Below are 23,169 nucleotides of genomic sequence, written 5' to 3' on the forward strand. Positions count from 1 at the left end.
AGGTAAGAATCTATAACTAATTGTTTCTCTCTGATGAACAAGTTATTTGCCTTCGGTAACGATATATCTGTAAGAAACATAGGTTACTTATAGCTTCCTTACCGCCCCACCCATCCTCCCCGTCCTGCGAACTGATTTATAGGGTTAAGGACATGCTTTCTGGGCCCTAGTTTTGTGCACAAGTGGTCAGTGTCTTGCATGGTTCTGCGTTCCTGGCGCGGAAAGTCGTGTACAGAACAGACGTCAGCGTGCAAGGGCTGCATCTTAGTAACCTCCGCAACGTCATCCTGGCGACCACGATGCCGACAACGGAAGCGAAGTCGACCGACGCCCAGGGGTACTGCTGACGAAAAACTTTCCAGATCCAGTCTGACGCCTGGGGGATATTCTAAGGTAAGGAATCTATAACTAACCTATGTTTCTTACAGATATATCCTTACCAAAGTTAAGTAACTTGTTCGTCAGGTCCTGAGTATATTTGTGGCATATATGCAACATAGTCCTTGCTGCCTCTATTTTGCATGGCATCAAGATGTTTACATTTCTTTTCTATCGCCATGCTCCTTCTGTAGGTTAATGGCTTCATCCATCTGCATATGGATTTTTACTACTGGTTGGTAACTAATGGTTCCATCTTTCCTGTATGTTGATTGTTCTTTCACAGACGGTTCTGTTCGGTTGTGCTACACTGTGTATATAGCCTTGTCTCCAGGAATCTGTTATTGCCACTGGTGTCACTTTTGGAGTTCCTTCGGTAATTTTTTTCCCACTTTATGAGGAATTTCTCTACTTTTTACTGCAGTTGCATCAATTTTTGGGATACACTGCGTTTAGCATATTATGCACAGCATCGGTCCTGGCACTTGTATTTCCTTTCATTCAGGGCCTTCTCTTTCCTTCAATTTTGATGATTCCTGCATTTGTGGAACTTCTGTTCCTCAAATGAATATATATTGTTTTTATTTCATTTGCCTCTGCTTTCGATTGGCTTTTTCATTGTTGGTTTAACATTTTGGACTTTATGCAGCTTCATTTCCCTATAGGACTTTACTTTTTCATCGGTTTCTGCATTGTCTGATATCCTTCACTGTTCCAACAGTCTTGGCCTTCCAATAGTTGGCCTTTACTCACCATGGCCTATTTTAGGCCAAGTCACCCTTATATTCTTTATCACAAGGTTCCTTCTCCTGATGCTTTCTTTCAGGATGTGGCTCTTACCAGTCTTTTTTCAGGCTTTAACTCAGCTAGCTTAATTTCTTAATGTTTTGCAGGTTTTTCTTTTATTGAGGGATGTGATTTCCCCCTCTCTTTCCTTGCCTCTTTTTTTGATTCTATGTTGCTGATTGCTCAGCCCCATACTACTTATGTTCATGTCTGTATGTGCTTTGCTACTTTCGTTCTTTTATTGTGATTTTTTTAATATATCACTGTATTATCAACTATCGGCATGGCAATGCTGTATGGACATATGTATGTCTTAGATATAGGTATATATATATATATCTGTATCCCCATGTTTATATATCTAGCCACTTTCTATGGTGGCTCAGTGTTTTGGCACAGAAATGAGTCCCAGAAAACAACTGACGTCAGGGAAGGGCTTATATGGACTCTGTCGACATCATATTTAGTGGCAACGTCGCTATGGTGTCACATGATGCCCTCAACCGGTGCATCTGCTGGTGGATATGCTGGTGAAAAAAGTCTGTATCCAGAGTGTCGCCTGGGGAGAATTCTACGGTAAGGAATCTGCGGCTAGACTATGTATCTTCTAGATAAGGTTTTACGGAAGGTAAGTAACATGTCCTTTTTTCAAGGGGGAATCTCTTTGGAAGCCCCCTCTCCCCCTAGGCCATGGGGGTAGAGTATCCCTACATTTACAATATTATTGTAAGGAATATCACAAGAGTCATGGAGCTCCTCTGCAAAAGCCTACATGTATGGAATGCAGTGCTGCTTACTGAGTACTCTTGCATGCCAGAATCTTGGCTGATTTTTGCTCAGTCCACAGTCAGCACTATGTCTTCAGCCCATGATGTGGATTAGTTCTACACTTTACCAGACAAGTTATTGATCATACCTTCTTCTGGCAGGGCTAGAAAACCTTTGTTTTCTATAAACATTTTGTACACAATCTCTTTAGCTATTACTGTGTGTGTGTTGTGTTTCTTTATTTCTTTTCCTCTACAGCCATCAAATTGAAACTTCTTACCTTGGGCATATTTCACTGTGCAACCAATGAACAACCTTCACGTCTGCTACTCATGGTTGCCCAGTCTCTGATTATAATATCGAAATCCATTCCTTCCTCAATGTGAGCGTAGCTTTTGGGTACTCAATGCTAAATGCAATTGACCGACACACCTCTTTTCTTTTAATAAGATGGACTCTTGCCTGAGAAATTATGATTAAAATCCTATGTCACACCTTGTTCCCACCTTCGATCAAAACCATGCTGTTTTTCACTCTCTGAATACTGCACCTTCCTTTTGTCCTTCCTGTGGAATAACCAGTCGCATATATTTGCTCCACATCTCCTTAGCCTTGTAACCTGTGGACTGGTGCGCAGGATGCCTCATGTGGGTCAATTTCAAATAATCAGAACTTGTTCGAGTTATCCCTTGCTAACTGCTATAATAAGCAGGTGGAGCTGTTACTATTTGCATTATTTACCCTCATTTGATGGACCTTATCAGATGAAGGGCTAAAGTGGCTTTGCCAGTATTCAAACTCATGATCAGCAGATCACACAAAATGGTGGCATCAGTCAGGTCTTCCTGAACCCTCTTTTTTTGGAGTTAACAAAGCTTTATTGAATAAAATAAAAATGTACAGAATTATATATTACACAGAATGAAACACCAAGCTATGAAGTATAATTAAACCAGAAAGCCAAAAAATTATTAAGATTTAATACAAAGAAAGAAATACATCATAAACTTATTAAAGGAAATAATTCTGTACTTAGAACATCACATTTTTTGATATTTTGTGTACTAAGAAAAGAAGAGGAAGGAAGAGTACAGGAGAAAAGAGAAGACAAAAAAGAAGAAAAAGAGAGAGAAATAAATATTACGCATTACACATCCACACATGTATCACATAATAAATCCTATATCATATAATAATTAGCTCATATAATAAAACATGTTATTAACAACTTATTTCTCATAATAACAGCAATAAATAACTAAATACGTTATATTAAATAATTTGGGAAGAGCTATCTTGGTTGCTGGAAAATCCTAGTGGAATCTCTGGGGGTTTAATAATTTTTATTTAAGTAGTTAGTAAACTGAGACCAAAAGAGGTCCTTATCATCATTTGTAGGGTAGATGTTTTCGCTGTATCAAGTCTATGATGAGAACAAAGAAGATTCCACCACTTGGTAACATTAATATTGTTGCCATTTTTCCAATTGGATGTAATAATTTGAAAGGCAATAGCAAGTGAGAGATCTAAAAATGTGCCTAATTTAGAACGTGTCAGCCAAAAGCGTGAAGAACGTCCTAGAAAAATACATTTAACATCAAAAGGGAAATCAACAGAACAAATAGTAGAGATAGTCTTGCAAACCTGTAACCAAAAGGCAGTGGTTGGTGGACAGTAAAGAAACATATGTAAATATGTACCAGGAAGAGTTTTACAAGACCAGCTCATGTTTGAGAGTGTTATATTATATTTTTGCACAGAAATTGGAGTAAGGTATAGCCTGGTATAAAAATAATAAAGGGTTTGTGTGGTGCTAGCATTCGGAGATGTATTGTGTATTTTATTCCAAATGAAACCCCAGTCCCTTAGAGATATGGAATGCTGAAGATCAGACTCCCACAATGTCTCATTTTTGTGTGGAGGACGGGAAGGAGTAGTTTAATGCAGATACTTATATATATAAGAAGCTTTGAGAGACAACGATAATAAAAGGGAAACAGGAGGCAAGGAGATTGGATGAGATTGGGACCGAGTGATTTTGGAGATGTCTTGCCTAAGGGCATCACTGAGAGACTTTTATTTACCGGCATAAGTAGAAGGAATAGCAAATTTGTTTTGAATTTCAGAGAAGGTAAGAGGACTCATGTCGCATATCAGTTGTTTAATTTGAATTATACCTTTCAGAACCAAATTTTTCCAAAAGATGGTTAGATTTGAAATTTTTAGGGCTTTGTTATGCCATATAGAGGATTCTAGAAATTGTATCGGGGAATAAGGGTCTTGTAAGGGAAGACACCTGACTAGAATACTTAATAAGGGAAGCGGAAAAGGTTTGAGGAGGTTTTGAGAACAATGGTAGTGAATAATAAAAAGGAAATGGTGATACAAGTGAGCCTTCCAATCTGCGCCAAATACTGTTAGGCAGGGAGTTGGTGCCTTCCATATAAGGTAGACCCTGTTTTAAAACAAAGGCATTATGATATTGTTGAAAATGTGGGAAATTTACACCACCTAACTCCTTGGGTTTACAAAGAGATATTAAAGAGATACGTGCTTTTGTACCATTCCATAAAAACGCAACAATTTATGTATTTAACAATTTACAGAATGTTGCAGGTCGTTTAATAGGTAACATGGACAGGTAAAAATTAATGACAGGTAGGAACATCATCTTGATAGTGGCCAACCTTCCCTACCAGGATAGGTATAATGGGGGCCTTTTTTCTGTCATTTGAAGAATCTAATGATGAACGTCCTCAAAGTTGATCTGAATTGTCTTTGCCATGGAGGTGGAATATTTTACTCCCAAGCATTTGATGTTGTGCAGAGACCATTTAAATTCAGACTCTTCAAACAATATTTATTTAGGGGGAGTACTTCAGATTTGAAAAAATGTAATTTGTACCCAGGTAAACTAGAGTACAATGGAAAAAAAATGTTAAAGGCAGGAATTGATGTTTCTGGTTCGCAGACATAAAGGACACATCTTCAGCATAAGCTGAGAACCTAATTTCAGTATCTTTATGTTGAAAACTGTGAAACAACGGCAAATTACGTAAAGTATGTAAAAAGGGTTCTAGGGGTAAAATAAAAAGCAATGGAGAAAAAGGACATCCCTGTCTGGTACCACGTAAAAGGAGAAGATTGGGAACCATTTAGAAAGACAGACGTCATTGGTGAGGACTATAATACACTGATATATTTAAGAAAAGTTGGACTAAAACCATGCCATTGTAAAGCCTGCATCATGAACTTCCAATTGACACCGTTAAAGGCCTTTTCAGCATCCAGAGAAAAGGCAGACATTGGAATATTGGTAGAAGAGGCCATATGTAAAATTTCAAATAACAGTCTAGAATTGTCAGTCATATGTCTACCCTTGACAAATCCAGCCTGCTCGAGTCCAACCATATCATGGATTAGAGGAGAAATTCTAATTGTTATAATCTAGGCAAAATGCTTGCAATCAAAATTAATAAGGGAAATAAGGGCAATTCGCACAAAAAGAGGGGTCTTTATCCTTTTTAGGGATTAAACAAATCATAGCCTCTAGGAAAGTTCCCTTGGCCTTATCTTGAGAGCGAAAAGACTGATATAAAGAAAGTAAGTGGGGAAGTAAGAGATGCGAAAAAAAGGAGTAGAATGCAGCAGTAAAGCCATCCAGACCCGAGCTTTATCTTTAGGTAAAGCACTAAGAGCAGACTTTAGTTCAGAGATCCTGATTGACGCTTCCAAAAAAGAAAGATCCTGTGTCTGTTGCTCTCCTTGCGGAAGAGAAGGAAATGAGAATCTAGTGCCTCATCAGTGGGAAAATGGTCTGGTGTATAAAGTTTGGTATAAAAGTCTGTAAAGCATTTCAAAATGCCGTTATTCTTAAAAAGGATCCCCACTTTCCTCCAAGATCTTAACTATTCTTGACTTTTGAGATTTGACTTTCAAATAATTAGCTAGTAATTTGCCAGGCTTATTGCGCCCCCCAAAAAACTTGGAATTGATTTTTAACAAAGTACCAGCAGCCTCCTCAGGTGACCTTTTTATTAAACTGGAATCAAGCACTCATTAAACTCTGTAACGTAGTATCATTCTTGGTAGTAAAAATTAATGTTCAACTGTTTAATAGATTGAAGTAAAGCTGAGGACTCCTTACTAGCTTTCTGCTTTTTAACTGAAACTAAATTCATTATATTACCCTGAGCAGAAGCTTTGAAAACATCCGAGACAGGGTGGAAGGGGATATCTGGCGTATGATTATGCAGTAAAAACTCCTTTATGAAACATTCAAAATGTTGCCAAAATTATTTATCTTTTAATACGTTATTATTGAAATCCCATATAATAGATTTAGAGACTTCCGGCAATAGATCTAAATCTATTGTAACCGGTGCATGGTCTCAAATTAAAATTGACCAATTTCAGCATGTGTAAGTGAAGTGACTAGGGGTGGTGAAAGAAATATGTAATCAATACTGGACTGGGATTTGTGCGTTGGTGAGAAAAAGGTATATTCCAGTGTGTCCGGAAAATATAACCTCCAAGCATCAACTAATCCTCTAGAGTGTACAAAACGTATAAACGTTTTTAAAATTTTATTAGGAACATATTTCACCTGAGATTTCCTATCCCAGAAAGGATCTAAAGTATTATTGAGGTGTCCATCAACTATCAAGTTAGCATTAGAACATGAGCGCAAAACATCTGACATTTGATTCCAAAGTGTACATCTATACCTGTGGGTCCATAAATGTTCAGTATAGAAACAGGCATACAGTGTAGAGTATCATGCAATTGAACCCATCTACCCTCATCACCCTCCACTTTCACAACCACCAAGGTAAAGGATTTATGAATCAGAATAAATTCTCCCATTTTTGTGGTTAATGGCTGGAGAACAGAAGACTTGATCAACCCAATTTCTGTGCAATGAATTCAAGTTTTTATCTAGTAGTGTGTTTCTTGTAATAGAGCAATATTACATTTGAGGCAGGCTAAATAGGTCAAGACTCTTTGCTTTTTAATAGGATTACGTAAGCCCTTAGTATTCCAAGAAATAACCTTAAGGGAATTCACCATTGTAGCATCTGAACAAATGTCTGAACCAATACAACTAAAGAATACTGAAACCAGCAGCAAACTTTCTAAGAATATATAACATAAGAAATGATCTAAGCAAGAAAATCGATGAAAGATTGTGACACGTAGAGAAATAAGGAAATAAATAAAAAGAAAATACAAAAGAGAAAGGAGATAACAGAAAGCCAAAAAGCTTTAGTCTTGAGGAGAATAGAATCACATGTGTCATGAAAAAATAAAGTGAGGAGGTGGAGAAGCACAAAACTAAAGATGGCCAACAGGCAAACAACATTCATTTAAAATAAAGAAAAACTGCATCGGCGACAATTATTTACAAGAAAAAAGAAACTGAGAGCGTGTAGAGAAGTGAACACTTCCAAATCAGTCATATAACGAAGATCAATAAGACAACAAGATAAAGAAACAACAATAAAAATACATCATCCATACATGAGCAATGAAAAACAACTTACCAGACACGAGGAATATAGGAAACAATAGGTGTAGGAAGGGAGTTATACGGAGGGCAACACATCAAATTGAAGGAGAAAGTCCAGGGAAGAGAACATATAACTGCAAAAAGGAATAATATATATTAATATTAAAAAACTGGTTTAATTAGCTGAAGAGAACAACCATAAAACACAACAGTGACATTGAATATATAACCATTAGAACAATATAATTAAATAATAGAAATAAGTGTACATATAGAATTAAAATTCTGAAACATAGGGAAAAAGATCTAAACCCATAGCAGAAGAAGCATAAAAAAACAAGAAGTTCAAACTTTCCCAAGCTCCATCCCTTCACCCTTGTGCTGGAAAATAATTTTTCTCAAATCATCTGGGCAGTCAAAAGTATGGTCCTTATAAGTGACTTTAAAGAAACAAGGGTGCACAGACCGTGTCTAGTATTCATAGATCGTAAAGTTGGCCGAAATGACAAAAACCCCTTCCGACGAGCAGCAGTTGCTTGTGACATATCTTGAGAGATGTATACATTCTGGCCAGACCATAATATTTGTTTCCTTTGCTTAGCTGGCGATAACACCATCAAAAGCTCAGTGAATTCTAGAAAAAGTACAATTATTCCTCTAGGACAACCAGAACCTGACACATCAGTAGGTTTAGGGCCAATACGATGCGCACACTGTAGATTAAGATGTGTTCCTTCCTTAAAACCTACCAATTTGGGGATATGGACCCCAAGAAAGGCAAGCATGTCCAATCCCTCCCTTGCCTCCGGAATACCATAAATTTGAAGATTGTTCCGCCTATCCGGTTTTCCAAATCCTCAGTCTGCTGCTTCAAAAGTGCTATCTCTTTAGACATATTTTCAATTTTGGTAGTCGCATCCTGCACATCACTGATCTGCTGTTCAATATCAGATACCCTGGATTCCAACGTGGACCATTTTTCCTGAAGACTTTGAAGTGTAGTCTCCATGACAAAATGTTTCAGATGCTTGATTTCTTCCATGAGATCTTCCAAAGTCAAAGGAAGAGGAGACTTTGTAGGGGATTCAGGATCCTTTTTCTGCCTTTTAGAGGGAGCATTTTTATCCTTGAGAGCAATAGGCAAAACCATGGATGTGGTAGCAGCCTTCGAAGCAGAAGCGGGTGAAACCTCTATAGATTATCACTTCCCAAAAAGGCAATATCAAAAATGTGTTCAATTCAGAAGTGACAAATGAGACCCAAAATAATGAAGACTGAACCCCATGGATGACTACATGGGTTGTATCAGGAATAATTAAATGAGACAACCTTTCCTCTTATCCAAAAAAGTGGGATGTATACAAGGCAACATGAAAGGAGATATCAGAAAAATTATTGGTAAAAATGCTGCAGTATTAATAATTAGCATGGACTATGTCAGTCATGACTGCTGAAATTCCTCCTGTCCACTGGTGAAAATAAACTAAGAAAAAAGGCAAAAATCACAAATCCCAAGGTTTGCAGGATAAAATTCCTCAAAGGAATCAGTTGCTCATGTCATCAATATGTTCACTACCTGGAGCATCAGCCAACAACCAATAGGCACAATGCGGGCAGCAGAAGAACAATATAAGATTACTAGCAGCCCGTCCCGACGTTGTCCGGGAGCAATTAGGCTTCAGGGCCCCCGCCCGCCCCGACGTTGTCCGTGGGTCTTCCGGAGCCTTCCTCCATATATTGGAGTATTATACCTCTATGTTTACTTTGTACGCTTTTGTAACCTGCACACGTCACTTTTTCCTCCTGTAATGCAGTATTATACCTCTATGTTTACTTCGAACGCTTTTATAACATGCACACGTAACTTTTTCCTCCTGTAATGCACCGTTTGGCTCACTTTTGTAATGCTCCGTTTCCTTCCTCTTGCTCACGATGTACGCTTTTGTAACCTGCACACGTAACTTTTTCCTCCTGTAATGCAGTGTTGGTCTCACTTTTGTAATGCTCCGTTTGCTTCCTCTTGCTCACAATTGTCATTTTTGTTTCATTTTTCCACCGCTCCTAAATAAATAATGAAATGAAAAATTACACTTATATAGCGCAAAACCACCCGGAGGCCTCGCAGCGCTTAAATAAATAACCTACCTCATCCACCGCTCCCCCCCGCCTGTCCGCCGCTCCTCACCGCTCCTCCCCGCACCATGTCCGCCGGTCCTCCTCGCGCTCCTGGACGCCGTTCCTCCCCGCACTCCTCACGTCAGCACGCAAGTCGCGGCCGGTGCTTCTTCCAAGGGACTACTTTTTTTTCTGGTAAATTTTTTAAATAACGTATATTTATTACGTTTATATAGCCTATGTCCATCTGCACACCCTCACGATTACAACGATGTATCGGGTGTGTGGATTGGCGCTGTGGTTCCCGAGTTCTTCCTTTATAATAGTAGTATAGATTTCAGGGGCTCTCCACTGCCCTCAAAGTCTGCAAATGTCAAATGAAATTTAGCGCCAACTGGCAACAAAACCTACTCTGGCGTGCTCTGTTAAAACAAAATGGCGGCTGCGACTGCCAGCTCTGAGGTGTGCGACCAAAGGGAAGAACGAGGGGAGCAGCCATTAAAAATTACAAAAAATTCAATTTACGTTGTCTCCCCGTGCACCTATTCCTTCAAATTATGGCCATTTTCAGCAGACAGCGCCGCCAGAAGAAAGCAAAAGTGGATCTTTAGTGACTTGCGGCCATCCTACGGGCAGTTCAGCCACCTTCCTAAACCTTCTTGATGCAAGCTGTGGAGATGCTTGCTTGAAAGTAAACCACTGCGCTTGCAAGGTCTGTTCTATTTTGCTAAATAGCACGACTTTACCAGAAATTGCTCTTGCAAATGTAACATATAAAGGTCATGTCATCTGTCTACTTCGGCACTAAAAGTGGCTGCTTAATCCCTCTGCTCCAACATTCCAATGCTTGTCTTTCTGCTTGTCCCTTTTTAATTTAGACAATGCTACCCTCTCCACAAGCAAACCACTGGACTGTGGGGTACCGCAGGGCTCATCACTAAGCCCACACTGTTCAATGTGTACATGAGGCGGCTAGCTGAGATCGTGCGTCCATATGGCATTAAGATCGTTACATACGCCGACGACACTCAGCTGGTGGTCTCTCTTGCACAGAAGAACAGTGAACCGGCGCAGGCCAACCTAACGACCTGTATGGAAGATTGGATGACAGCATCCTCCCTCAAACTCAATGGTGACAAAACCGAGCTCATGCTGCTCGGCCCCCCAGCTTTGTCTTTCATCGACCGACTATGGCCCAGTAGTCTGGGCACACCCCCTATCCCAAAAGACAGCATCAAAAGTGTAGGGGTCTGGCTGGACAAATCTCTAACCCTCAACACCCAAGCAACAAAAACATTGGCAACCTGTTTCGGGATTATCAGGATCCTGAAGAAAATCCTACTACTCCTCCCCTTTGAAGCCAGACAAATCGTCATACAAGGTCTAATCCAATCCCGATTGGACTTCAACAACGCGCTTTACCTAGGGGCACCAGAATATGTGCTGCAAAAACTCCAACGGACCCAGAATTGTGCTGCACGCACGCTGCTCCAGATTCCACGCAGAGAATCAGTGGCACCTGGATTGAGGACCCTACACTGGCTCCCTGTCAGGGAGAGAATAAAATTCAATGCCATGTGCATATCCCACCAAGCATTCTGGAGAACCGGCCCCAAAATCAACCACCCCCTGCTCTCCCCCTACCACCCCGGCAAACAACTTCGATCCACTAACACATTCCTAGCAGTAACCCCCAGGATCAAGAGGTCAAGAGCAGGAAGAAGGTCCTTCACGCTCAACGCCGCTAGGCCGTGGAACTCCGTCCCCCTAAACCTCAGATCGAACCCCAACCTAGCATCCTTTCGCAAGGATCTTAAAACCTTCCTTTTCAGCAACTAACCTACCCCAGCTCCCCTCCTCATAGCACTCTCCGTTACAATAGCGCTCGGACGCCCAAGGGCAGCAGTCGCGCTTTACAAAACCCATTTCATTTCATTTCAATGGGTGGAATGTTCTAATAGGTTTGTAGCCTTTGTACCCCGGGCTATACTGCTGTTATTGGCCTTCTCCCATATTATAAGGCACGTCCAGACCTTTAACAACCGGTATAGCACTCGAGTATTAGGCTATGTTAGATCTTTAAATTTCCTGTTACTTATTGACAATATTCTTTGTTTATGTTGACTTCCATGCAATTGAACTGGGAAGTATACATTACAGAATATTTTAGGAAGTCAGCCCCCACATTGACTTGAGAAATCCCTAATACATATATCTGATGAAAACATTTTAAATAGTTTTCTCAACCCATCCTGCCTTTGAAAATTACACCTTGTGGGAACTGCTTGCCCATTATTTATCTTTGCCTCACTTGCGGTCTAACGAGTAGCCTGAATATAGTTTGTCCTAACACAGCTGAGAAATGACCCGGAGTGCACAAAGTTACATTTTTCTAAAACTGGAATGATACAGTGAATCCGTCGGTTGCTCGCCTCGATAATGACATGCATTTGCTGTTATGCCAGTCACGTGTAGACCTGTCTTTGTGAATCTGAAGCCTTTCTACTGCACAGACGTAAAAAGCGAAGCGCCTAACTGCTGCAGAGGGAATTTCTTTGAGAGCAGGGCTTTAGAAAATGACAAATTCAAGGTTGCCTCTTTCAAATGAGGATTGAAGCAAACCTAAGGGGTCATTTTTCCACAAGCGAACAGAAAATTAACCCGTTGCTACAGTTGTATAGACCGTGTTATCATTCTGTGCATTGTGCTAGATGATTCAATGTCCTGCCTCCAGGGACTTTGAATAAATGTTATTATTTGTAATAGTCATATTACTAATTCTGAGATGCAATTGGGAATCCGCAGCAGAAAGAAGGAAACACGACTTCCTAAAGGACATTTGTTGAAGGCCAATTACAGAGTATATAATAATCGTTGTGCTGAACCTCCGTATTCAGTGAAAGCCCCTTTCTGTCAATTATAATAATGTGACCATTTTTATTTGAGGTTCACCTGGGGATTTTGTGTTCTTTGCTACTGTGAAGTAATTTTCTTAGATTATAGTGTACATATTAAACTAAAATGCGGCCCATTCAAAGGCGCTAGCCTCAATTGACACAAACACATGCAAAGTATAATCCAATGTCTGTTTCATTAATAAAAATGTTATACAATTGGTTTATCATGAAGTCCACCTTGACTTGAGGGCTATTGGTTTACTTTTGAGAACTTAATCTTTCAGTAAATCGATTTTCTAGTTGTACTTTTTAATTCACTGAACGTATGCAGTGGTGCATTTTTGTATTCGCGGATGCATTACCTTAGAGTTTAACAGAAGCGCTAAATTGTGAAAAGATCAGCAGTAACCCTGCGGACTCGGTACACTTTGCCCGAGTACAGTGGCTGCTAGAGAAAATGAGAAATTGGACTGGAATTACCTTTGCATCAGTAATTACTCTCTTCTCATGGGAACCTCCAGACTCCACGTTTAATCCCGAAAACTTTTTAGAATTACCGGTACCAGAGTATCAATAATTCTAGGGATTGGATTTACCCAGTGTAGACGCTGCACAATTTGTAATTAGCCCTTGTGCACAATTATTGGTTTCTCATACACCCACATCGGTATAATGAAGATTATTGCAAAGTAATTTCGATAAGTGTTACATACATCCAAGATTCCTCAGTTTTTCTGTATTCAAAACTCTGAAAAAGGTATGATTTTTTGTAAATTGCTCATAAAAGCATTTGAGCTTCATATCCCTCTGAAGGAAGCTATGCAAAAAAAGTAACACACTTTATATCAACATGTTCTTAACTTTTTTCTTAGATTTTCATAGGTATTGAATTCAAAGGATGATTTAACGTTTGCCACCACGATGTGTAATAGTGGGAATTAGAACTGTTTAAAAATGAGATGTTCACTAACATCCTAAACCCTTATGTGCTATTATAATTGGAAAATAAAGCATATGTTAGGATTTGATTACAGCGATCTCCAAAATCGACGTCTCCATGGTCCTTCGCAGCCATCCTTCTTGGTGTTAGTTAACAATGATTATAGATAGATATGGCATTGGCAATTTTAACTTAATCGGATGTGAGCTTCCAATTTCCGTGAAATGGGACCTCCCACGGGGCTACAAACCTTATTGGGAAGCTAACCTCAGTTGTATGGGAAAGGGCCACATCAATCAAAACCCAATCAGGTTTGCCCCGTCTATTTCAAAGATAAGGATGGATATCCAATGCATGGAAACACAGGTTTCTACTGCAACTGGACAACTTGAGAAATGCTCTATTTTAATTATTATCATATTAGAGCAGGGCCTGTTTGAGTAGTGTTGTAGTCCGGTATATGTTACATTTTAACTTAGGAAGTGGGACAGAAGCAATAGAAGTTAAAAGTTGGGTTCAGGTTGCCACAGGCATTTGAATGGAGTGTTCTGAATGTGCAAGTCTGTAGAGCTGTAGAGAAGGAATGTAATGATGGTGAGTATCTGTTGTCTTCTGGTAGAGTATTCACCATTTATTTAGAAAATGCTTTGTGTCCCTGTGCGCTCCTAGTTCCCCCCTTATTGTTCCACCACTTCTCATGGTCCCACCTCATTATCTGCCCCACCCAACCCATTTTACTGTTTTACTGCCAGGATGTTTTTTTGGTTTTTTTTTAGGTCTCGCGTAGGCTGCGCTTGCGTTCTCTCTTAGAGACATGCTGTGTTCAGGTATGGACTTTTAGCTCCTCCCATTTTCCGCCCATCTTTCCAATTGGCTCCACTTACTGTCCTTTGTAAATGGTGGCTTTTCGTTCGTGAAAAGGCTTATTAGTCCCTCCTTAGTACCCCCCTCTCTTCTGTTGTTACCTCCCATGAGTACAGCCTCTCTTACATGTGTCCTTACCCTCTAGGTTTCATTAACAGTTGGTAAGCACTATTTAGTTAATGTCTTGCTGAAGCCGGCACAACATGCATGACTCACTAAAGACTTTTTTTTTTTTTACAATTGTAGGCTTTTTAAAGCAGCACGGCATGCCGTGCTTTGTCTTCAAGGATGGCGGCCGAGTGCATTACCTGGCCGCATTGCACATGTATAATTGGTAGCATTTGTTTGTTTGACAAATGCATTAGGAGGGCGCCTGTTCCGTACAAATGCAATGCAGCCTTTAAGGGCTTCTCTGACTGCCTGAGCACTTTGAGAATGAGGAAAGCGCGCCATCCACGACCGCATTGCATACGCTGCGCTTTACCTGTAACAATGGCAGCCGAGTTTTTTTAGGTCTCGCGACCTATCGATGCGCGCAAGCGCATCGAGCGGAGCGAGAATTCATGTCGGCAAAACACAAGTCAAACCAAGGGCTTTCAGCCCCGCGGTTTTCTTGCAGTTCACGTGTATCACGTGAGCAAACATGCTCGCGCATCGCATGCAAGCCCAGCCTCTCGCATTCCCAGGCTCTCCCGCCCCCATCCAGCATCAGGCACTCCTCCCACACCTCACGGACATCTGTTCAGCACGCACATTGCATGCAAACCCAGCCTCTCGCATTCCCAGGCTCTCCCGCCCCCATCCGGCATCAGGCTTCTCCTCCCCTAGCAGCACTCCTCCCACACCAGCAACTCCCCCCTCCAACACCAGCACCTCCCCTCTCTCTCCCCGCAAACACAGCCTTGCCCTAGCAGCACTCCTCCCACACCAGCACCTCCCCCCTCCCACACCAGCACCTCCCCTCTCTCTCCCCAAAACACAGCCTTGCCCAAGCAGCACTCCTCCCACACCAGCACCTCCCCCCTCCCACACCAGCACTTCCCCTCTCTCTCCCCGCAAACACAGCCTTGCCGTTTATTTTTTTTAATGCAGTAACTACTTTTAAGGACACTCTTCAAAATACATTTTGGCCGTCATTCAGAGCAAACATTCAGTGTATTTAGTTTCCTTTTGTTTAAATTGCTCAAACAGTTAAATAATTGTCTCGTAGTGCACACAGTCTTTCAAGCAATTTGTCAGCTTGATTTCTTAACGTACGGCTACAGGGCCATGGCCCCCGCTGGGGCGCATTCAGTGCCTGTACATCGCACGCCTCCGAACGCCCCAGCTCGGTGATTCTGAGTGCATCTGCCCAGCTATAAGCTGTGCAGGGACAGCGCGTGCCTCGGGGACATGGCAGCTGTCTGCATGTCTCTGCCATTTGCTCTTTCTGCCTGTGAGTCCATGGTAACACCTAGTACTTCCCATTGTCCCTTTGTGCCTTTTAGAGCAGCACGGCCTTCTATGTATAATCCACGTGATTCTGACTCAGATGGAGCTCTTGTTTCAGGCTAACCGGTTCCAGTGATTTATATAATTTCCACTTGTGTTCAGTTGATGTTTATAAAGTGTTGAGAGATGGAGAGTGTGGCAGCTTGCTTTCTTGTCTCCTCCACTGCCTTGAAGTTGTTTCAGGCTAACCGGTTCCAGTGATTTATATAATTTCCACTTGTGTTCAGTTGATGTTTATAAAGTGTTGAGAGATAGAGAGTGTGGCAGGTTGCTTTCTTGTCTCCTCCACTGCCTTGAAGTTGTTTGCCTGGTGTGATTTATCTGCAGGTTGAGTTCCGGAGCAGGACACACACACATCCAAGCATATTGCACTCACTTGGTTATTGGCCAGCACAAAGCGCCTGAGAGCTCGGCCCGCTTGTTAGAAGGCATTGTCAGACTGGGAAAGATTACGGCCCACGACATCAAAATAAATGCGCCCCCCATGTGTAATTAGATAGATTAAAAAAAAGCGGCCCATATTTCGAACTTGTTGCAGGTTTGAACTCGTAAAGACACGCAGTACACATGATTTTTCAGGGTATAGAAGACTGCATGGATTTGAGCTTTCTACAGGCTGTTATTGTTTTAACATCAGGGAAGTCAACAATAACAAGCATTGGCATAGACAATAGGTCTCGCTTGTTATATTTAATTAGCAGCAGCAGCATTTCCCCTGCGCCAGGCCACATCAAAGGCTCTGTGCCACTTTCACCCACACAGCAACACTTACAGACACGCAACACCACTCACACCCACGCAAGCCCACTATCATCCACGCAACACCACACTCACCCACGCAACGCCACTCACCCAAGCAACACCACTCACACACGCAACGCAACTCATCCACGCAACCCCACTCATCCACACAACCCCACTCACCCACGCAACGCCACTCATCCACGCAACGCCACTCACCCACGCAACGCCACACACCCACGCAACACCACTCACCCACGCAACACCACTCACCCACGCAACACCACTCACCCACGCAACACCACTCACACATGCAACGCCACTCACCCACGCAACGCCACTCACTCACTCACTCACAGCCACTCACACCCACGCAGTGCCACTTTCACCCACACAGCACCACTTTCAGACACGCAACGCCACTCACACCCACGCAAGCCCACTATCACCCATGCAATGCCACACTCACCCACGCAACGCCACTCACCCACGCAACGCCACTCACCCACGCAACGCCACTCACCCATGCAACGCCACTCAGCCACGCAACGCCACTCACCCACGCAGCGCCACTCACCCACACAGCACCACTCGCCCACGCAGCACCACTCACCCACGCAGCACCACTCAACCACGCAGCGCCACTCACCCACGCAGCGCCACTCACCCACGCAGCGCCACTCACCCAGGCAACGCCACTCAAACAGGCAACGCCACTCACCCAGGCAACGCCACTCACCCAGGCAACGCCACTCACCCAGGCAACGCCACTCACCCAGGCAACAACACTCACCCACGCAACAACACTCACACATGCTACGCCACTCACCCACGCAACGCAACTCACTCAAAGCCACTCACACACGCGCAGTGCCACTTTCACCCACACTGTGCAGTGCACAATAGGTCTCGCAGTACGAAAGTTGGAGCTATTGGTTTTGTAAATGACAAAGCCCTTTATGTTTTTAAAATGAAAACAAAAATAAAAGGCATTGTTATTTGCAATTGTAATAGCTCCAACTTTCCTACTGCGAGACCTATTGGCAACGCCAGTGCTTGTTTTTTATGTGCGCGGCTCACCAAACTCTTTTTGTTTTATTTGTATGCTTTTTTAAAACAGCGCAGCAGCCACCTTCATCTGAAAAAGTGGCGGCCGCGCATATTCCCTGACTGCATTACATGTGAATAATTATAAGCATTTGTTTGTTTAACAAACGCGTTAGGAGGGCACCTGCTCCGTGCAGATGTGATGTCGTTTTTAAGGGCTTCTTCGACTTCCTAACCACAGTGTGCAACAAAATGGCCTACTAACCACTGAACCTGGACAAACCCCGGAACGTAAAATCATCTGCTCTTAAGTCCGCTTTTTTTTTAGCACGGGGTGGTGTACAGCAGCAGTGGACAGAAGGATACATGGGTACAAGGGAGTGGAAGGAGCGGGAACATTGCTAAATAGAGGACTGCAGAGGAGGATTTGGCCGGGCGGGGTTTGGGGCACATGCATGCCGCGGTGTTTCAATGCTTACAATTAAAGCTTAAGTTCAGTGGTATAATTAAGACTCCAGTGATATGTCAATAGATGCACATTTTTGGTTGGCACATTACCTTTGGGTTGCTTTTATTCCATCCTGTTTTCATCTTTAGGTCGAGCGTGGGCAGCACATTCGTTGCTCTGCAAGGCATGCAGTATTCAGGTAGGGACTGACGCTCTGCACACTCTCCGCCCATATTTTTCATTGGCTTGTGTCATTGTTGTAAATTGTGGCTGTTCATTGGTCAATAGACATAGTAGTCTTTCCTTAGTACTGCCTTGTCTCCTTTCGTAACCTTCCATGTCGACACCCTCTGCTACGTGTGTTGTTACTCGGTAGGCTGTAATTACAGCCTATGAGCACTATTTTCTCAAATAGCTTTGTCCCGCCGCAGTTGCAGGCAAGACACACTCTCTCCTAACGCTTTTAAAAAAATGTAACAGCACCGGTGCCAAGCGCATTTGCAATGTAATAGGTCTCGCATTTGCGATAATTTAAGCTATTGGCATTGTAAATGAAAATGTCTTTTATTTATCAGTTTTAAAATCAACACATAAGTAAAAGGCATTGTCATTTACAATGCCAATAGGTCAGATCTCGTAAATGCAAGACCTATTGAATTGCAAATGCTTGTTCTCTTTGTACATTGTTCCCTTCCCCCTCTAAGTCACCACGCCACTTCTTTTCTTTCCCACATCTGTCCTACATACGATTTCACTCCCTCCGCGCTTCTTGCTTACACATACGCTTCCATACTTTATAGCGCACACTTTCTTTTAAACAAAATACCCCACTGCAAATAAAACAACATAAATAAAGTGTTATTATAACAGCAATAGATCTAACTTTGCAACTGTGAGACCTGTTGCATTGCAAATGATTGATTTTTTGAATAGAGAGAAATGCATGCAATACCGAATACTCTCTCTGCATACAGTGCTCTTTGTGTTTCTATGTCAAAACAAGGCTGGTTATTGATACCATTACTATATTTTTTCTTTCTATGACATACAAACCAAATAAGGTTCATGAAGAAGCTCCCTTTCCACCCTCCCTTAATCTGACATAGAAACAAAATCAGGACTTTTTCGCAGGCAAGAAACCTTCGAAAGGAACCTTTGAAACAGTAAGCTTTTTATTTTTGTCAGGTCTTGCTTTAATGGCCAAAGGGTGCATGTGTTAGCACATTAAAACCAAGCTTATCGGCATTGCCACTTCTTTTTACACAGTGCCTTTAAAGATAGTCTTTAGTTGCACAGTTTTTATTTTACACACATGCCAGTGATATAACTGAGCTTATCAGAATAGAGCTTAAAAACGTATTCTATTTTCCCTGAGGATTTAGTGTGTTCTATGGCAGCTGTTTGATGATCTAAACTGAGCTGTAGCAATATTGCTATCAAAAAATGTTCACTTTGAAATTAGACGGGGGACAGTATATCTTGAAACTTTTGCCGTAGTGTGTGAAAACATTGTACCAGCCACTGCTGCCAACAACAAATTCTACATTGAAAAGTTGTAAATAAGCAAACTGTTGCAGTGTTAACCTGTGCCTGTGTAGAAAGTTTGAGTTGAATCACCCATTATAATGGAAATGGGAAATAGAAAACAAATTTCTCGTGAGCACAAAGTGTCCGAAAAATGTCCACAGGTAAGCAGGTTTGTAGTATAGATAAGCAAAAAATGTTTGATGTGATATGGAAAATTAGATTGTTTTCCAGCCATCAAATCTGTAGTGCATTTAGTAAGTCCCTTCTTTCTTTCAAAATAGATAAGCTTTTCTCATGACTGTGGACATTTTTGAAATGTGAACCTCATTTCAGTTGTAATGTATATCTCAATTTTTAAAGTAGTTCTGCATTTGGATGCGACTTTCATAAAGACTTTTGACATTTGTAGGCTCATTTAGTTGAGGATATTGTATCACATTGCTTCTTTCGTTCTCATATTAGTGTGGGCCATGCGTGCCCATGAAAATGTCTCTGGTTTTATTTTTCCAAATTCTGTGTAATGCCCTGACTGGGTTTTTTATTGAGAGAAAGGGCAGAAGAATACCAAGTGCCCTCCACTGGCCTGTTTGACATCTTGAGACATGCTAGGGTGCCACAAGGAGCTCAGTGTACGCTTTTAGTTTAGTTTAGTTTAAGGGGGTTTATAAAGCGCCTGGTGACGCCTCCCGGCGTGTCCCTGCGCTGTGGAGAGAGCATTTATGAGGAGAGAGAGAGGAGCCATTATGAAGTGAATAGAAACGTTTTCAGCCGCTTCCTAAAAGAGGCCTCATTGGTCTCTAGCCTGGTGTCCATGGGCAGGAGATTCCAGTGCCTGGCCGCTAATGATCGGAAGGATCTTCCTCCCATTCTGGCTTTCTTGGGGCAATAAGTTCTAAGCAAACCCATGCCTTTCGATCTAAGGGATCTATTAGGTTCATACAGGGAGGCAAGATCCGCCAAATAAGCCGGCGCTCTTTGGTGAATTATCCTATGGCACCATAACAGGGCTCTAAAAACAATCCTCTTGCTAATAGGTAGCCAGTGGAGGGATGCTAGAGAGGGTCTCGAGGGGGCTCTACGGGGGAGCCTCAGCACTAGACGTGCAGCAGCGTTTTGAAGAACCTGTAGTTTCTTGACGTTTTTGGCAGATGTTCCTAGGAGCAGCACATTCCTATAGTCCATACGGGAAGTTATTAGTGCTTGCGTCATGGTACGTCTGGAATTTAAAGGCAGCAGATCAAGGGTGCGATTGAGCGTTTTCATCACTCCAAAACATTTGCCAACCGTTTTCCTGATGTGGCTATCAAAAGACAGTTTATTGTCTACCCATACTCCTAGATTTTTTGCTTCCCGATTGGGAGGGGGCAAAGGACCCAAGCAGTTGGGCCACCATTCTTTAGTCCATTTTGTTTCATTGCCTCCAATTACGAGGACCTCCGTTTTGGTGCCATTTAATTTTAGACAGTGTTCTGTCATCCACGTGGCAAGCCTACTCATGCAAGCGTTAAAGTTATCTGCTTCCAGAGAAGGGGCCTGAGACAGTGATATAAGAAGTTGCGTGTCGTCGGCGTAAGAGACAAGCTCTACGCCGAACGATTGCACCACTTCTGCCAGGGGGGCCATGTATAAATTGAACAGGGTTGGGCTCAGGGCAGAGCCCTGAGGCACCCCCTGTTCAAGCATCACGCTGTCAGAGAGATAGGTCCCTCTTTGGACTTGAAAGCTTCTGTTGATCAGAAAAGCTTTCAGCCATCCCAGTGCCTTATGGATGACTCCCGCTCTGTTTAGACACTGTAGCAGAATGGAATGCGCTACAGTGTCAAACGCGGCACTGAGATCTAGCATGATAAGCGCCATGGTTTTGCCCTGAGTTTAACACTGACTGGTTCAGCTCGCTAGGGCTGTACCAAATTTATTTCAGCTGTTTTTAGAGTTTCTTTTGTCAAATAATGTCTGATCACTTAAATATCTGCCAATATTTTGGTATTAGTTCTTGGGAGGCTGGTGGCAAGTGTCAACATGATAAGAAAACCTTGAAAAACGTGCAGCAGCTGTCCTCTTTTTCACTCATATTTGCACTTGTTCCACAGAATGTTAATTTGTCACTCGTTTGTTACTGCAGTGGTTGATACCAGGTTTGTATTCAACGGCTTGATGGCACAATAGGGTTGCCATCAATTGGTATACTTCACCAATCCACCAGTTATTCTATTTGATATAACCGTGCTTTATGAATTTTTAACCAAATTGTAAAAGGATATAGGAGTGCCATATCTGTTTCTCGATTAATTGAATGTTTTCCATGACATTTGAAAAGTAGTTCCAGATGTTCACGTCCCTTTTAAAACTTTTGAGTCAAATTATTATTGGTGGGAAATAAAGCGGACCTCCAATTTCTAGCAGTGCACAATACCTTTAAAAAGCCTCCCGAACAATTAAGTATTCTTAACCAAACTGATAAAAAGAGCATATATGGACCAACATACCCATCCTCCCTAGCTACTTGCCATCTACTACCCTACTGATCAGGATCCACCTCCAGATGAGCACTCCATCGCCTTCTCAACTTCCATGCTGCCCCACTAATCCAGTACCCCTTTGACAAAGCAGTGCTCAAACTTTTCTTCCCCACCATTATTGTATGATCCGTTCCTAGAAGCTGGCATTATGACGCCCAGTGGCACGTTGGAAGAGTTGGGGGGTGAGGGTGGTTGGGTGGGGGGGGGGGGGGGGGGGGGAGATCAAATGGATGGTGGGTGGGTGCATGCCTGCAAGGTGACTGTAAATAATAAGAAAAATTAGCCTCTTACCTTGCTTGTTGCACGACAGGCATCCTCCTTGTGCCGTGTTCTGCTCTGTCTCTTCAATTTACCTAAGCAATCCTGGCGCTGCTCTCATGCTGGTAATCAGCATGACAGCAGTGCCAGGATTGGTGAAGCGGGCTGGCTGGATGCTCCTTCAGGCCCTGTTGGCTGGTGCTTGGTGTCCACCCAGTGGTCTAAGACAGCTGAGTGGAGAGCTTCAAAGGGCGCATGTCACTTTGGCTGGCAGATCCAGCCAGCCACTGCTCCTGTCCAGAGGACACGCCGGCATTTCTCTGGTCTCTGGGCAGGCTGGCTGCTGCAGCATGCACAACAGTAAAATATAAAATGGCAATGAAATATTTTCGTTGACATTTTTTTTTTTCATGCGCGGCCCGCAGCGGGCGGTGTGAGGCTCTCCCGCCCTCGTTCAGAAACCGCCGCTGAAGATGCCCGCTGTTATATGGCACCAACATGGTCAAAGTACGTGGCCTTGGATTGCTTGGGCACAATGTACTTTCCACACATTTAAGGTGTTGCCAAATTGAAAACCCAGAATGCAGGAATGCAGTTTTCAATATTTTTATCCTATAAATATAAAGAAGAAAAAAGTACATGCGAGACAGCACCTCTTTGGCACCTCATAAAATCACAGCATAATAAAATACATAACTCTGGGTTTTAAGTACGTTGAAAAAAGAGGGGGTAATAACCCCTATGAAGCGTTATTTAGGAATTTTTTCCAAGATGCGCGTCACATGTAATTAAGGGCGTGGCTGAAACTACGTAATCTGAAATCCAGTGCTTCCCACAGTGCGTCTCCCAACTGGTATTTTGGTACCTCTCTGGGAGCTTTC

General features: G+C 42.4%; 1 protein-coding gene across 2 annotated transcripts in view; it reads left to right on the forward strand.

The window, feature by feature from the left end:
- Nucleotides 1–23,169, forward strand: part of CEP112 (centrosomal protein 112) — a 2,145,639-nt gene that overhangs the window by 1,414,706 nt on the left and 707,764 nt on the right. The window lies entirely within an intron of this gene.

This window comes from Lissotriton vulgaris, chromosome 7, assembly GCF_964263255.1.
Source record: "Lissotriton vulgaris chromosome 7, aLisVul1.2, whole genome shotgun sequence".
In the NCBI taxonomy this organism is placed as follows: domain Eukaryota; kingdom Metazoa; phylum Chordata; class Amphibia; order Caudata; family Salamandridae; genus Lissotriton; species Lissotriton vulgaris.